The sequence below is a fragment of the Pelodiscus sinensis genome, unplaced genomic scaffold, assembly GCF_049634645.1.
Source record: "Pelodiscus sinensis isolate JC-2024 unplaced genomic scaffold, ASM4963464v1 ctg35, whole genome shotgun sequence".
Lineage (NCBI taxonomy): Eukaryota > Metazoa > Chordata > Testudines > Trionychidae > Pelodiscus > Pelodiscus sinensis.
The window spans coordinates 6,686,083-6,702,555 of NW_027465908.1; positions in this window are offsets into that span (position 1 = coordinate 6,686,083).

Consider the following 16,473-nt stretch of genomic DNA (forward strand, 5'->3'; position numbering starts at 1 on the left):
TGGCCACAGTGTATGTGTCTGGCTTTATAAAGCAGATGCTCACTGCTTCTCTAGTATATTCTCAATTAACACAGTGTGTTGCCTTCTCCCCTGAAAAAGATCCCGTGTGCTTCTTATAAGCATAACTAGCTTCATCCGCTGACACCCCTGCTCCCTCTGTGCTGTTGGATTGTATTGTGGGAACAGGTCAATCCCACTTCTCTAGCCACGTGTTTCTGCACCTTTCGTTCTTTGCTAGACGCCCCTCAGATCCCTTGGTAGCTGCCTCGTCCCTAAGCTGGGCAGCCTGATGCTCTTAGTTGCTCCTCCTATGGACCCATTGCCTGGGCTTTGTCATCCATGGTCCCTGGCTCTGAATGTTTTCCTGTTCCTCCAGGGCCCTTTATTATAAGTCACCAGCCTCTAGATGCTGAAGAACCCATGCTGAGAGGGACACTAATATGGTACTTCCTGATCGAGGGGTACATGTCCAGCCCTGGATTGGGATTCAACAGACCTGGGTCTACCACTTTCCAGTGGGGTGACTTTGGGCAAGACACTGTCCCTTTCTGTGCCTCAGTTTCCCCATCTGCAGAATGGGGATAATGAACCTTCTTTCCTTTGGAAAGTAGGTTGAGTGCTGCTGATGAGACAAGCTAGAGGTGCTTTGCCAATATATCAACTGTCGTTAATATGAGGGAAGGAAAAAACTACCAGGGAGTCGGTCCCACCTGTGTGAAAGAGTTTCTAGCAGGAGCTGATTCCAGCTCAGGACCAACATTAAAGTCTAGGAAGAGAAGGGTCCTTTATAGTGTCCATGCTAGTGCTTACACCAGTCCTGTTAACAATTCCCCCCTCCCCCAGTTACAGTGGCCTAACGTCTGAGGTGCTGAGGGAGGGGCAACCTTTACTGACCCACAAATGGGCTTGTCTGGCCTTGCACTCTGCTAAGGACCGACAAGCTGGGTGGGGCCGAGGGAGCAGCCCCTGGGGCATTAGTGGCCAGCCCGCTCGGCCCCAGACCCAGCTGCCATTCAGTGGGGCTCCAGGGGAACCCCTCAAACACCCAGAGGGGCCGGCCAGGGCCAGGTCATCAGCCTTGCAGGGGAGGGGGAGGTGGAGCAAAGGCCTGTGGCAGGACCTCAGCCTATCGGGGACAGGGATGACCTCCCAGAGAGACTCTGACAACAGCCACTCAGGACAGAGGCGCAAGGCCGGGGCAAGCTCAGAGATTCCCGCGGTTTGGCAGCAGCGCGGCCCCTTCCCAGGGTCTCTGCGGGGGCCAGATGGAGAATTGGGACCGAGGGGCGGGGGCAAGAGGAGCCTCATTGGCGTTTTCTACTTCCCTGCGGCCGGCAGTGCCGGACCCGGAGAGACAGTGGGAGCCTCAGAGAGGTTTGGAGCCTGCTCAGTTTGGTTCCCCTTTGCCCCCTCCCCTCCCTCTGTCTCGCCTTTTTCTGCGTCTTCCCCCCTTTCCCTGCCCCACCAAGCACGGTGGGTGGGTGTTGGGGCGGTCGGAGGCCTCACTCAGAGCTGAGCTGGCAGAGCGCTGGGAGCCGGAGGTGACCTGGCCCATCCTTTCGGACATCTGTTGAGCCCTCTCCCCTCCCCCTGCTGCCTTGGAGCTCCAAGTCTCGCTGCGGATTGGTCGAGTGGGTGGTTACTGACAGGGGAGACTCGCGGCCTTTTGTTCTCTTTAAAACTGTTCTCGGTGAGTCGTTATTAATGGTTCCCAGCCATGCTGGAAGGGCCTAACACGTGGGGCTCTGCAGGGGTCTGTTCTGGGACGGCTCTGTTCAATCTCCATCAGTGATTTAGATATTGGCATGGAGAGGGCGCTTATTAAGTTTGCAGATGACACGAAGCTGGGAGGGGTGGCAAGTGCTTTGGAGGAAGGGTCAGAATTCAAAGTGATCTGGACAAACTGGAAAAATGGTCTGAGGTAAATAGGATGAAGCTTAATAAAGACAAATGCAAAGTGCTCCACTTCGGAAGGGACAATCCACGTCACACACACAGAACAGGAAGTGACTCTCTAGGAAGGAGTCCTGCAGAAAGGGATCTAGGGCTCAGAGTGGACCACAAGCTAAATAGGAGTCGAAAGTGTGACACTTGCAAAAAAAAGCAACCGTGATTCTGGGAGGCACTAACAGGAGTGTGGTGAGCAAGACAGGAGAAGTCAGAATTCCGCTCTGCTCTTCGCGGATTAGGCCTCACTTGGAGTCGTGTCTCCAGCTCTGGGCACCATGTTTCAGGAATGAATTGGAGAAATTGGGGAAGGCCTGGAGAAGAGCAACAAAAATGTGGAACAGTTTAGAAAACATGAGAGTGAAAGAACTGGGCTTGTTTAGTCTGGAAAGGAGAAGACTGAGAGGGGACATGAGAGCGGTTTTCACGTATCTAAAAGGGTGTCCCAAGGAGGAGGGAGACAAACTGTTCCCCTTGGCCTCTGAGGACAGGACAAGGAGCAATGGGCTGAAACTGCAGCAAGGGAGGTTTAGGTTGGACATTTGGAAAATGTTTCTGCCTGTTGGGAAAACTTCCTGTCAGTGTTGTGAAACACTGGAACAAATTGCCTGGGGAGGTTGCGGAATCTCCATCACTGGGGATATTTCAGAGCAGGTTGCACAGACACCTGTCAGGGATGATCTAGACGGAGCTGGGTCCTGCCGTGAGGGCAGGGAACTGGACTTGATGGCTTCTCAATGTCCCTTCCCATTCTACTGTTCTGTGATTCCAGACCAGACGGATCAGTCCCAGACCAGCAGGGCTTGCGGGGGAGGTGTGTGTGTGTCGGCAGGAGGTGGTGCTCAAGCTGTTTCTCTCCCTACCTGTCTCTGGGCAGTTCCCGAGTCTCTCTAAGGGGCAGGGCTGCTCACACACTTGCTGACGGTGCCCATGAGCAGTGGTTGGGCTGTGGCTGGTTGTACAGCTCTGGGCTCTGATTGTCCAAGTGTCCCAAGGTGCTGGCTGGGGGCAGGACACCAGCCGTGTGGGGGGAGGGGATGGTGATGCCACAAAGGCCTGGGGGGGGCTGAGCTCATGGAGATTCCCTGACATCAGCTGCAAGGCAGGGCAGCCTCAGAAACACCCCCCCTCCCCAGCCCTTTCTGGCTGTGTGGGAGCCCCCCAAAGAGGGGGGGCTGGAATCGCTCTGAGACCGACCCCTCGGGGGTGACCTGGGCCAGCCCTTGGGACGTCCCCCGAGACCTCTCGGCCGCCCCCTCTCCCAGTCTCACTGCTGTTTGGCTGAGCAGGGGGCCATGGAGAGGGAGGAGGTTTCCCAGCGGTGACCCCGTCTCCTCTTCCTTTGCAGGCTCCGCACGGCGGGGTCTGGCCTCGGGCCGGCCCTGCGGGGGGACCTGCGGGCAGAGCCCCACACGGGCGCTCAGACAGCGGGGAGGTGAGCATGGGCGAGCAGGGGGAGGCTGTTTTCCTTTAGCACTGGGGGGGTGGGGGCGGGGAAGGGGAGACTGGGGACCCTTGGGCAGGGCTGTGTTGGGCCCTTCCCCCTCCAGGGTCAGGGCTGGGAGTGGAAGTTGATCTCAGGGCCTGGCTGGTTCTGGGAACAAGAACCTCAAATCCCATCCCCTCCCCCTCACAACTTCCCCCTCCCCCTCTATGGGATCCATCCACATTGCCCTAGCCTGGAGAGACAAGGCCCTTCCCAAGAGCCAGGCCCCATGGATCCGACTCGCTCCCCTGAGCACCAGGGCCCAGCCCCGGGGATGGGGATGGGGGCTCGTTGGCACAGCCTGGGCTCGGGTCTATTGACCTGCCCCCCCCCCCCTCCCAGCGTGTCAGCTCCTGCATCGCACCCAGAGTGTCCCAAGGGAGCCAAGGCCCCAGGGAGCATCAGAGCCCGGTTGTAATTGCCCCCCCGCACCCGGCATGGGAGGTGAGTGACCTCTGAGCCTCTCTGGCCCCGGGGTGAGCAGGCGGCTCCCACAGGCTGCAGGGCGGCAGCGGCAGGGCTGTGGGCTGGGAGTGACCCCTGGGGAGGACAGAGTCAGAGCCGGGCCTGAGCCAGACTTGGGCCCAGCTCATCTTCTCCTGGCTCAGCGGAGACCCGGGGACGATAAGGACCCATGATCCGGCCTGGGCTCCAGCCAGGTTCCTTTCTGGCCCTGGGCCCCTCCTTGTCCCCTGGTAGGGTTACCAGATGGGTTTGAAAAACCTCCCAGACACACGTGATCTCAGAACGGGAAGGGGGGGACTGGCTGGGAGGGGAGTGAGGCTGGGATGGGGATGGGGGAACGGGGCTGGCGCGGGGAGATCGGGGGCGGAGAAGACCAGCCAGTGGGAAGCAGGGCTGGCTGGGAGGAGGTCGGGAGGAGCAGGGCTGACGAGGGGAGAACTAGGAGCGGTGAGGGGAGGGAAGGGACCAGCCAGCCTGAAGGGGGGGGGGCTAATTGGGATGGAGTTGGGGGGAGCGGGTCTGGCCAAGGGGGGAACGGCCAGTGAGGAGCGGGGCTGGCCCAGGTACACACAGATCCCGGGGCGCTGCCTGTCTCGTGCCCCTCTCCCAGGCACTCCCCCTACCCCGCCAGGCTTCCGTCGGGCGCCCAGCTGGAAAACCAGAAAGTCCTGACATTGCTCATGCCCGGTGAGTTCTGACTGTTCTCACTGGGCAGGGGGCCCAAAAACTGGACTGTCTGGTCAAACACTGGACACCTGGGACCCTGAATGGGAGCCCTGGGGCAGCCGGATGCTTTGGGGGAACAGCTGGCATGGGGGGGGGAGGCGGTAGCAGCTCCTGCAGTGATAGGCCAGAGGGGTCTGGCCCTGGGGGCCCTAGAGAGGCGCCGCCCAGGGCCAAGCCCCCACTGCCCCCTGGGTCCCGGGCCCCGCATATGACAGGCCCTTGCTGTCTTGGGACAGGAGGAGCCCGACCACGGGGATGCACCAGCTCCCCCACCCCCAGCTTGGCTCCAGGGCCGGTGTTGCCTGCAGGGAAGGAGCTGCCAGCGGGAGTAGGAGCATCAGTCGGAGCTTTTCCTGCTCATGCCGGGACTGGAGCCATGGACCCGACCCGGCCCTGGACCGAGCACCAGGGGAGAAGGAGGAACTGCCCCTCCCCCCCGCGGGGGATAGAACCTCCCCTCCCCCATCTCCTGTCCCTGGACAGAGGCCTGCACAGCCCAGTGAGTCAGGGCCAGATTATGCACTGTAGCCATTGGGCTGCACTGCCCTGACTAAAGGGGCAAGGTACCGACACTGGCCATTGGGCCACACTGCCCTTAGAAAAGGGGCAATGTACTGACACTGGCCATTGGGCCACACTGCCCTTAGGAAAGGGGCAAGGTACTGACACTGGCCATTGGGCCACACTGCCCTTAGGAAAGGGGCCAGTTACAGACTCCGGCCACTAGGCCGCCCTGCCCTAAGGGAAGCTCTTCCAGAGGGGAGTTTGGAGGCCACAGGCTTTGAGGCGGGAGAAGTTGCCGTCACCTCAGAATCAGGCGCAGTCTGGACCCAGCGACCCAACAGAGAAGATTCCAGCCCAGAGACGGGGAGTGTCATGGTGCAGACTGAAGACTGAACAACCCGCCCAGCAGCCAGGACCAGGCGAGGTCACACACGGGACCAGGGCAGCAAAGGAGGAAACCAGCCGGCCAGGGCAGAGAGGCCAGACGGGGGCTCACCTCGGGGACCTGCTGTAGCTGGATCAGACCAAGGGGTCTCCCCGTCGCGCCGCTTCCCCCAGAGCCTGAACTCGGGCTGCCGGTGCCCTTCAGCCAGGGAGCCAGGCAGAGAAGCCACAGAAACCACAGCGCCTCACAGCCCTGCCCTGGGCCCTTCCCAGGGAGACTCCCATCCAGTGCAGATCCCAATGGCAGGGGTGGGGAACCTTAGGCGCAGGGGCCAGATGCAGCCCCGGCTGGCGGGGATCCGGCCCCTGAAGGTCAGGGCTCCCCCCTGCATTGGGGGCCCACGCTGGGCAGGGGAGGGGGGCTGTTTCTCACTTGTGTGCAGCCCCCCATAGATTTCTCTGTGGGTAATTAGCCCCGACCCAACAAAGGTTCCTCTTTATACCTCCTTCCTGGCCTCTTCTTGTATGCAGCGAGTCACCTGGTCAGAGGCCAATCTCTATGTTCTCTGCTGGCTGCTCTCAGGTGACAAACCCCATTCTTTGGGTGTGTCCATAGCCTATTGAGAGCCATTGTCCCACAGGGCTTCACTACTCAGCCTGTCCATAGCGATGCTTAACCACATTCACAGAAATATTCAGCTTCCACACAGATTACAGATTCCTACCTACACACACAGACATTATACACTCACATAAATAGCATACATAAGATCAACAAACAATAAGCTCCCATTCAATACCCCACATGGCTCCCTTTCATACCAATTTCTGGGGCCAACACCCCCACCTAGGGGTGCAGCAGCGATCTAGCTGCTTCCCTCCAATTCAGTAATGTGACAGCCCCAACGCAAAATTGATGCAGGAAGTGATGCCAGTAACATCACTGAGGGCATCACAGGCCTCCCCAACCAAATGGTGGTGTGCCTCAGTTTCCCTTCTTACACAGGACCTTCTGGCTGGAACCCCTTTTGTCCTGTAAAAAGTTCCAAGACCAGTTACAAGTGTTAACCGTGAAATATTAATATCACAATGTTCTTTTATGTACCGTCTGTCGTTTGGTACATCTCCAGACAGATTACATGGTATTTTCATAAGCTCATGCACACTGTATACCGTTACAATTCTCTGCAACAATAATACATTGGTTACAAGAATTAACATCAGTAACAAGAACAATCCTATCCCAGGTGTATACTGAAATTCTCCATCAGGCCCCTTCTCTGGCCCCACACCATTGCAGTTTTGGCCCTTCAGGTTTAAACTGCAAATCTTCTTTGTCAAAGCAAGTTCTACCCCTCCTCCCTGTCCTGTGGGTTCCAGGCCTGAAACCTCTGGCCTGACCAAGACAATGGGCTGGCTGGGTGTGACTCCCTGGCTCACACTGGCCCTGGAATTTTCCCCCTTCCCCCACTCAGTGGGGTAACAGCAGTGAGCTGTAGACTCCCAAGTCTCTCCTCTGTCCACCTCCAACCTCTGTTTCCACATGGAACCAGATATCAACCTCCCTGATTGATTATGAGTGTCCAGAACCAGATATCAACCTCCCTGATTGATTATGAGTGTCCACAGTGTCCAGAGATGGGAGCATAACTGCCATCTCCTGCATCCTAGGGAGAGTGACCACACAGCTGTTCTGCTCTGCATACTTGGCTACACAGCCCTTCTCCTGAATCTGAGACACTAACTTCCCACTCTCCTCATTCACCTGGGAAGAATCCTGTTCCAATTCTCTGGCTGTTCCTGCCTCATCTGGAACAACCCTCAGTCCCTCAGGGTATGTCTACACTACCCTCCTAGTTCGAACTAGGAGGGTAATGTATGCATACCGCACTTGCTAATGAAGCCCGGGATTTGAATTTCCCGGGCTTCATTAGCATAAGCGGGGAGCCGCCATTTTTAAATCCCCGCTGCTTCGAACCCCGTGTAGCGCAGCTACACGGGGCTCGAACTAGGTAGTTCGGACTAGGGTGCCTATTCCGAACTACCGGTACACCTCGTTTCACGAGGAGTAACGGTAGTTCGGAATAGGACCCAAGTCCGAACTACCTAGTTCGAGCCCCATGTAGCCGCGCTACACGGGGTTCGAAGCAGCGGGGATTTAAAAATGGCGGCTCCCCGCTTATGCTAATGAAGCCCGGGAAATTCAAATCCCGGGCTTCATTAGCAAGTGCGGTATGCATACATTACCCCGCTAGTTCGAACTAGCGGGGTAGTGTAGACATACCCTCTGAGACTTCTCCAACACCATCCACCCTGGGTTTCCCTAAACCCAAGTCAGTGGAGTCACTGCTAACAGACAAATTCTGTCTGTCAGGCACCAAAACAAGTGCCTCACACAAGAAGCTGCTGCCGTTTACAGGCAGAGCTTTCTCCTGAATGCCTTCTCCCAGCAAGGCCCTGTCACCTCCCTCAGTCACAGCAAACTGCTTGCTACAAGCACTGCCAGGACTCTCCTCCCTATGAGCTTCCTTAAGCAGCAGTTCACCCATCCCTGGATGTGCAGCAGCCTTGCCCTGCTGAGCCACAACCAACTCCTCCTGCAATTCCCTTACTCCCTGAGTTATCTCCAGCCCCTCTGGTGGATTCATAAACAATCCCCTCTCAGGCACACAGACAGACTCACAACATAAAGGGTCAGAAACACCTTCTCCCCCTTTGCAGCTCTCTAGATGGCTGTAAACTTCCACACCATCATTAGGCTCCAGAGTTAACATGCCCTCAATCTCTCCTTGTGCCTGGGCTAAGGGGTCACCCTGGTCCCACAGAGTTGCTCCCCCCTCTTCCAGCAACAGAGCAGCATCAGGCACTATATCAGGGTCACCACTGTCTGGTCTCTGGGGTTCTAGTAAAACACTGACTTACTCTACCTGAGTCACCTCATCCCTCTCCCCAGCAGACACAAACCTTGGGCCACCCCCTTCCTGGGCCTTAGCTATATCCAGACCCAACTCTGCGACAACAGCCGTGCTCTCAGCCTTCACAGGCTGTGGGGCACCTTCCTCAGACAAAGGAAGAAACTCTTCCCCACACACAGACAGACAACCAGAGACAGCTTCTCCCTTGTCCCAACACTCCTGGCTAGTCTCAGGCATACAGCTAGCCACTGAGACAGCTTCCTTTACTGCCCCACTGCTACTTCCACCAGCCAAATTGCCAGCTTGCACACACTGTGCTTCACACAACTCAATTTCAGCTTGTGCAGGTTCAATTCCACAAACCTCACTAGCCACCAACTCCTCAACTAAAACTTCACTCTGGCCAGCCACTCCAGACTGCCCCAGAGAAACATTTCCCTGACTTCTGGGCTCTTCCTGCCCTGGTTCTGATTCCAGCCTCACCTCTGAGGCATCAGACGGGCCCTCACCCCCAGGCTCACTGCCCCCCTGCACAGACACACAGCCATCTGCCACAGGCACACATGTAGAGACACTTTCCCCTTGGTTACAGGGAGACTGACCATCTCCAGGAAACTTTCCATACCCACATGCACCCCCTTCCCAAACCTCCCTGTTAGCCACAGGTAACACAAAAGGTTTGCATTCACACATGCTTTGGGGTTGGATTCTCACATCAGCTGGGTAAAATACGTCTGCCATATCATAAGCACAGCGCATACCCACAGAGTTATACATTGAACCTTCAGGAGGATACAGTCTCTCTTGTTCTTTTAGTCTCTTAAGCTGGAGGTCAAGTCTAGCATTTTCCTCCTTGGCTAGGGCCATCTTCTTTGCATGCTCTGCCCTTCTCTCTGCATACTCTGCCATTCTCTCTGCATGTTCTGCTTTTCTCATCTCAAGTTCCCGATCCATCTCCTGCTTTCTCTTAGCAATTTCTTCATCTGCCTTCCGCCTTCTTTCAGCAGCCTCCTTGGCTTGCTTCTGCTCCTTTTCATCCACATCTCTGGTTAATAACAGCACTACCAGATCTAGTTTAGAGGCCCTTTTCCTAAAGGCAATGCCTCTCCCCAAGCACAAATCCTTCAGAGCACTTTTGCTCAGAATCTCATATAATTCCGGGTTCATCGCAGCGGCTCTTTAATCAACCAAACTCTCAACACCAAAAATCAAATTTAGACAGCGTGGGGTCCTGATCCCAAAGCTCAATTGACCAAGATCTGTGGATCCTGCCGACTACGCCACTGTGACGGACCGGGCCGTGTCTGGGCACAGCTGAGGGTGTCCGCTCAGGGCGAATTGCTCGAATCCGGGGCTCCTTACAGCCCCCGACTGGTGACCTTTCCACACATGCCCACAGAGCGCTTCAGCAGCCTGCCTGAAGCCTCCCGAGCAAAACCCCTCCGACACCCCAGCAATATCAGTGCCCCAGATGGCCCCAGGCCTATACACAGGTGGGGGGTCCTAGCACCCAATCCCACCTACGCCGAACAAGTTCTGTCCGGTTCCAAGAAACCGGCCACAGATCCCTGGTCAATTTACCCTCTGGACCTTACCCACAAATCACGCTGGGCCAATCCTTTAGAATCTATATCTAAAGGTTTATTATTACAAGAAAGAAAAGCCTGAGAGTAAGGTTATTAAAGTACAGTACGTTACATGCACCGAATCTCCCAGTCCTCGATGCAGGCTCTAGCAGAGATGTTGCAGCTGCTGGTTTAAGAGTTCTTATTGCACATCCTATCATCAGGATGAGTTCACAGGTCTTCCAGGCTCTTCGATCCCTGCAATGCTGCCTCTGCGATGAAGTGCTGAGCTGAGAACAAAATGGCATCGGCCGCATGGCCTCTTTATACCTCCTTCCTGGCCTCTTCTTGTATGCAGCGAGTCACCTGGTCAGAGGCCAATCTCTATGTTCCCTGCTGGCTGCTCTCAGGTGACAAACCCCAGTCTTTGGGTGTGTCAATAGCCCATTGAGAGCCATTGTCCCACAGGGCTTCACTACTCAGCCTGTCCATAGCGATGCTTAACCACATTCAGAGAAATATTCAGCTTCCACACAGATTACAGATTCCTACCTACACACACAGACATTATACACTCACATAAATAGCGTACATAAGATCAACAAACAATAATCTCCCATTCAATACCCACATGGCTCCCCCCACACCAATTTCTGGGGCCAACACCCCCACCTAGGGGTGCAGCAGCGATCTGGCTGCTTCCCTCCAATTCAGTAATGTGACAAAGGGGCAATGTACTGACACTGGCCATTGGGCCACACTGCCCTTAGAAAAGGGGCAATGTACTGACACTGGCCATTGGGCCACACTGCCCTTAGAAAAGGGGCAATGTACTGACTCTGGCCATTGGGCCACACTGCCCTTAGAAAAGGGGCAATGTACTGACTCTGGCCATTGGGCCACACTGCCCTTAGAAAAGGGGCAAAGTGCTGACTCTGGCCATTGGGCCAAACTGCCCTGAGAAAAGGGGCCAGTACAGACTCCACCCACTAGGCCGCTCTGCCCTAAGGCAAGCTCTGCCAGAGGGAAGCTGGGAGCCCACAGGCTTTGTAGCGGGAGAAGCTGCCGTCCCCTCGGAACCAGGCGCGGGCTGGACCCAGTGACCCGGTGGAGACGATTCCAGCCCAGAGACGGGGAGTGTCACAGCGCAGACTGAAGACTAAACAACCCGCCCAGCAGCCAGGACCAGGCGAGGTCACACACAGGACCAGGGCAGCAGAGGAGGAAACTGGCCGGCCAGGGCAGAGAGGGACCTGCTGAACCTCGGGGACCTGCTGAAGCTGGAACAGACGAAGGGGCCTCCCCGTCGCGCCGCTTCCCCCAGACCCGAGCTCGGACTGCCGGTGCCCTTCAGCCAGGACGCCGGGCACAGAACCCCAGCAACCGCGGCGCCTTGCAGCCCTGCCCTGGGCGTCGGAGGCCTGGCCAGGCCCTTCCCACTCAGTGCAGATCCCTATGGCGGGAGTAGGGAACCTCAGGCGCGGGGGCCGGATGCAGCCCTGGCTGGCGGGGATCCGGCCCTGAAGGTCGGGGCTCCACCCTGCATTGGGGGCCCACGCTGAGGAGGGGAGAGGGGCTGTTTCTCACTTGTGTGCAGCCCCCCATAGATTTTTCTGTGGGTCAGTGGCCCCGACCCAGCAAAGGTTCCCCAACCCTGCTCTGTGGGGGGTAAAGGTCCCTGAGAACCTGACTAGGGCCCCACCCATTTCACAGCCAGGAGACGTGCAATGGGGGGGGGAGGAGAGGATGGGGGAATGGCGAGGGGAGTCTGAACTCCCCACGTGACGAGGGGCCTGGGGCGTCAGCTGCTCCCTGACCTGGTTGGGATGGGACAGGAGTTGTCCTGCCCAAACACGGGCACTCGCGGAGGGGGCAGATCAGAGCCACCCTGAGGGGCATGGAGAAGTGAGGGTGGAACGGCTCTAGCTCTGCCCCACAGGCTGCTGGGAAGTGAAATTGGCACTCTTGGGACGCCCCCACCACCATTGCACACTATCCTAGTTTGGGCCAGGACCCAGCCGGTCAGAGCGCCGGGAAATTTCCCAGGGAAGCCCCCGGGAGTGTGCCAGGGAGCAGCGTGGACACGGTCTGGCTGTGAAATGGGCGAGGTTGCAGGGGGACGCGATGGGGCCCTAGTTCCGGCGTATTCCCTGGAAGTTGTGGGAAAGGGTCTGCCAGAAACTCCTGGCCCTGTTGGTCTCCAGGGTCATTGGGGAATCCCCTAGTGCAGCCTTTCTCCAGCTGGGGCTCCCCACCCAAAAGGGGGTCCCAGGGCCAGGGGAGGGGGCTCGCGAGCAGGGTCACTGGCCGCCTGGGTTTTCCCAGCCATGACCTCGTCTTCAGGCCCCAAATCTTCCTCTGGGCAGATGTTTGGAAATATTAAAAACTGTCGGATTTCTCCCGGCTTTCCCAGCTGAGTGGCTGGAGAGCAGCGGCTACTGTCTGGCCATCCGGCTTGGGGGCAGCCCCATTGACAGCAGCAGCACAGGAGGAAGGGAGGCCAGGTCCGGTGTTGCCACCCTTCCTTCTGCACTGCTGCTGGCGGGGGGGCTGCCTTTCCATCTGGGTGGCTGCAGAGCAGCGGCCCCTGGCAGGTCACCCAGCTCAGAATTCAGCGCCAGCACCAGCTGCAGCGCAGAGGGAAGGGGGCATGATAAGGTCTTGCCTCCTCCCCTTCTGCACTGCTGCAGGGTGTGGGGCTGCCTTCTGACCCGGGTGGCTGGAGAGCAGTGGCTGCTGGCCAGGGGCCCAGCTTAGACGACGGCGTCCCTGCCAGCAGCAGCGCAGAAGCAGGGTGGCTCCGTGTTGTGTCACTCCTACTTCTGCACCACTGCTGGCGGGGGCCCTGTCCTCCGAGCTGGGCGCCCCAGGAGCAGCCACGACTCTCTGGTCACCCGCTCGGCCGTCAGTGCTGCCCCAAGAGCGGTGCAGCAGGAAGTGCAGGAGGGGCGGGATTGCAGCACTTCCTTCAGCACCGCGGCGGGTGTCAGCCCTGCCTCCCACACCGGGTGACCAGAGAGCGGGTGCCACTGGCCAGGGGCTACCTCAGAGGGCAGCGCCGATACCAGCAGCAGCACAAACTAGGGGTGTCAACGTGTGTAGCTGGCTACACGATTAACCGATACGTCTGGGCTTATTGGTTAATCCTGTCGCCTCCACACACCCCTCCCCCGGCTGCCTCAGGAACAGAAGCAGCAAGAGGGGGGGAAGGTGGGAGCTGGTGTCTGCGGGGATCCAGCTATTAAGCTGCCTCCCCATGAGCACCAGATCCCATGGAGCTGCCTGGCCCGCACCATGGGCTGCTGCCTCTCATAGAGATGCAGCAACATGGAGGGTGAGGGAGTCAGGCAGGAGTTGGTGCACACGGGAAGCAGCTTTTAAGACAGCTCCCCATGTGTATCAGCTCCTGTGGAACCACGTCTCACCCATCCCCCTCCACTGCTGCCTCCCTATCAGCGTGGGGGCAGGGCAGACATGAGATGAGATGTTCGGGGAACTATCTTCTAAGCTGGCTCTCCACACAGGCCAGCTCCATGGAGCCCCCTTTCCTCCCTCGCTGTCTCACATAGAGGCGAGGGGGATGGGGGGTTGCTCGAGGGGAGCTGACTTAAAATCTAGTTCTCCGTGAGCACCAGTTCTGCGGAGCTGCCTGCTCCTGCCTCTCACGCTCCAGAGGAGGCTGCTGCAGAGCAGCCTCTGTCCGGGGCTGGCACAAGCTCTCGTCACACAGAGGCTGCTGTGTGGGATGCCGGTGCAGCCTCTGTCTGCTGTGTGGGATGCCGGTGCAGCCCCTCATTGCTGACTCAGGCACCAGGGACTATCGAATAATCGTGGAATTGCTACAGTTTGATGCAGTGACATGATTGTTCAGTGACTCCCGGTCTGACATCCCCAGCAAACAGGGAGGGGGGCCCTGGACGGTGCTCCCCTCGTCCTTCTCTGCCATCGCTGGCAACAGCGCCGCCACTCCCGCCGGGCAGCTGGACAGTCTGTGCTGTCTCCGGTAACAGTGCAGAAGGCAGGTGGGCTGCTGCAGCTTTGCCTCCCTGCCTTCCGCGCCGCTGCTGCTGGGTAAGGATGTTAAATAACGATTCATGGACAAGTTTAGGAGTCGATGGACTGACTCGGCTTTACGAGGGTCCTTCTGCTTTGAAAGGCTCAGGATCCTGGAGGCTCTTGTGCATTTCTGAGTGGAAGCACCTGCATGGAGCCTGGAGTCAGCGGGGGACTCAGACCCCTGGCATCCCCGAGGTCCATGCGGCGCTGCTCCTTTGGAGAACCCCCTTTTCACACCTTTTCCCATGAGCAGGCAGCGCCAGCACCACCAGCAGCGCAGAAGGGAGGGTGGCCTGGTGTGGCGGTGCCTCCCTTCCCTCTGCACTGCTGCGGGTAGCGGCTCTGCCTACTAATGGGGAGGCTGAGGAAGTTATAAGGGGTCAGGTGCCCAACCTGGATGGCAACTCCACCGCCAGCAGCAACGCAGGAGGGAGGGGAGCTGGTCTGGTATCGCCACCCTCCCTGCTGTGCCGCTGCTGGCCGTGCCTCTCACTTCTCAGCTGGGCAGCTAGAGAGCGCAGGCACCATGTGCACAAGGCCGCCTGACCCAGCAGAGCCACCCTCCCTTCCGTGCCACTGCTGGGGGCAGCCCTGCCTGCCACACTGACGCTACGTCTAGACGACAGGCTTTTGTCCACAGAAGTTTTGTCGACAGATACCGTGGACAAAGCTTCTGTCAACAAAGAGCATCTAGACTACGTCCAGTTCTGTAGACAGAGCAAGCCGCTTTGTCAACATGACAGTGTAGACGCAAAGGGCAGTGGAGATGCAATAGCGCCTTCTGGCGACAGAACTCTCTCGACAAAAGGCGTTATTCCTCGTAGAATGAGGTTTACAGCTGTCGACAAAACAGCGGAGTCAACAGAACTCAGCAGCAGTGTAGACGCAGGTATAATTGTGTCGACAAAAGTCCACTTTTGTCGACAGCACCCTGTAGTCTAGACACACCCTGAGTGGCCTGCGAGTGGCCCATGCTGGCAGGACTCCCAGCTGCAAAGTCAGCGCCAGCAGCAGCGCAGGAGGAAGGGAGGCCTGGTCTGGTATCTCAGCCCTTCCTTCTGTGCCGCTGCAGGCGGTGGCGCTGCCTTTGGTCCTGGGCGGGAGCAGAGCAGCGGCTGCTGTTGTGGGGCCCAGATCGGTGGGGGCCCCACTAGCAGCGAATGAGGGGTGGTCACTGACGGGTCCCCCAGCTCAGAAGTCAACGCCACCCCAGCAGCAGCGCAGAGGCAGGGTGGCCTGGCATGTTGTTGCCACCGTTCCTTCCGCACTGCTGCTGGCAGGGCTGCCTTCTCCGCTGGGGGACCACAGAGCAGGGGCCACAGGGGAGGTGCCCAGCTCGGAGGGCAGCTCCGCTCCCAGCAGCAGCGCAGAAGGAAGGGGGAGTGGCTGCCATTGCATCCTTCCCTCTTCCCCCTGCTGGGGGCATCGCTCCCTTCCAAGCTGGGTGGCCAGAGCGAGCGGGTCAGTGCCAGCAGCAGCAGCAGCACAGGAGAAGTGGAGGCAGCGATGCCGTTGCCACCCGTCCGTCTGCGCCGCTGCTGGCCAGGTTGGGGGCAGAGAGCAGCTGCCCCTCCAGCCGCCCAGCTGGGGAGGCCAGGAGAGATCAGGGACATTTCTTCTTATTTCCAAACTCCGCCGGGATGGGGACCTGGGGACTGAACACGAGGCCACGGCTGGGAAAGCCCAAACGTCCGGTGCCCCCGTGAGCGACCCTCCTGCCCTCGCCTTGCCGCCCCCTTCTGGGCAGGGACCCCCAGGGGGAGAAACGCTGCACTAGGGGATTCCTCTACGACCCCGAGGGCCCCCACGGCCAGGAGTTCCCGGCAGCCCCTTTCCCACCACTTCCACGGAGGAGGCGGCAGGTTCTCAGGGGAGGTTTCCCCAACTCAGAGATCTGCCTGGATGGAGAGTGGAGGAGCAAAGGGAGGGCCTGGCCAGGAACGCCCAGGGCCAGGGCAGGGCTCACACGGCAGCACCCACGGCAGGGAGTGGCCAGAGACTCCTGGCAACAGACGGGTGTGAAAAGAAACCTGCTGCTCAGCCAGGCCCAAAACTCTGTGTCTGCTGGCCACTGGGGCCAGCCCAGATGTATCCAGCCTCCCGCTGACTCTGGAGTCCCTGCTGCCTTCTCCTGCATTGCCGGGAAGAGGAGAAGTGATTCGTGGTGTCCGAGAGATGCTCCTTCAACGCCAAAATCTCCACCCACCTCAGGGGTAGCAACAGCAGGAGCCAAGTAAAAAAATTGTGAGACTGGTTTAAAATAAAGAGATTGAAGAGAAATCAACCAATAATGGATTGTATGAGCTTTGATTTCTGGGCCTTAAGCGCACGCGCGGGTGGGTCTCAGCCATTCCCTGCAAACCGAAGGACTTGAAACACTTTTCCCATGACAGCCGAGGGGGCGGCTACACCCCAGGGCCTGTGG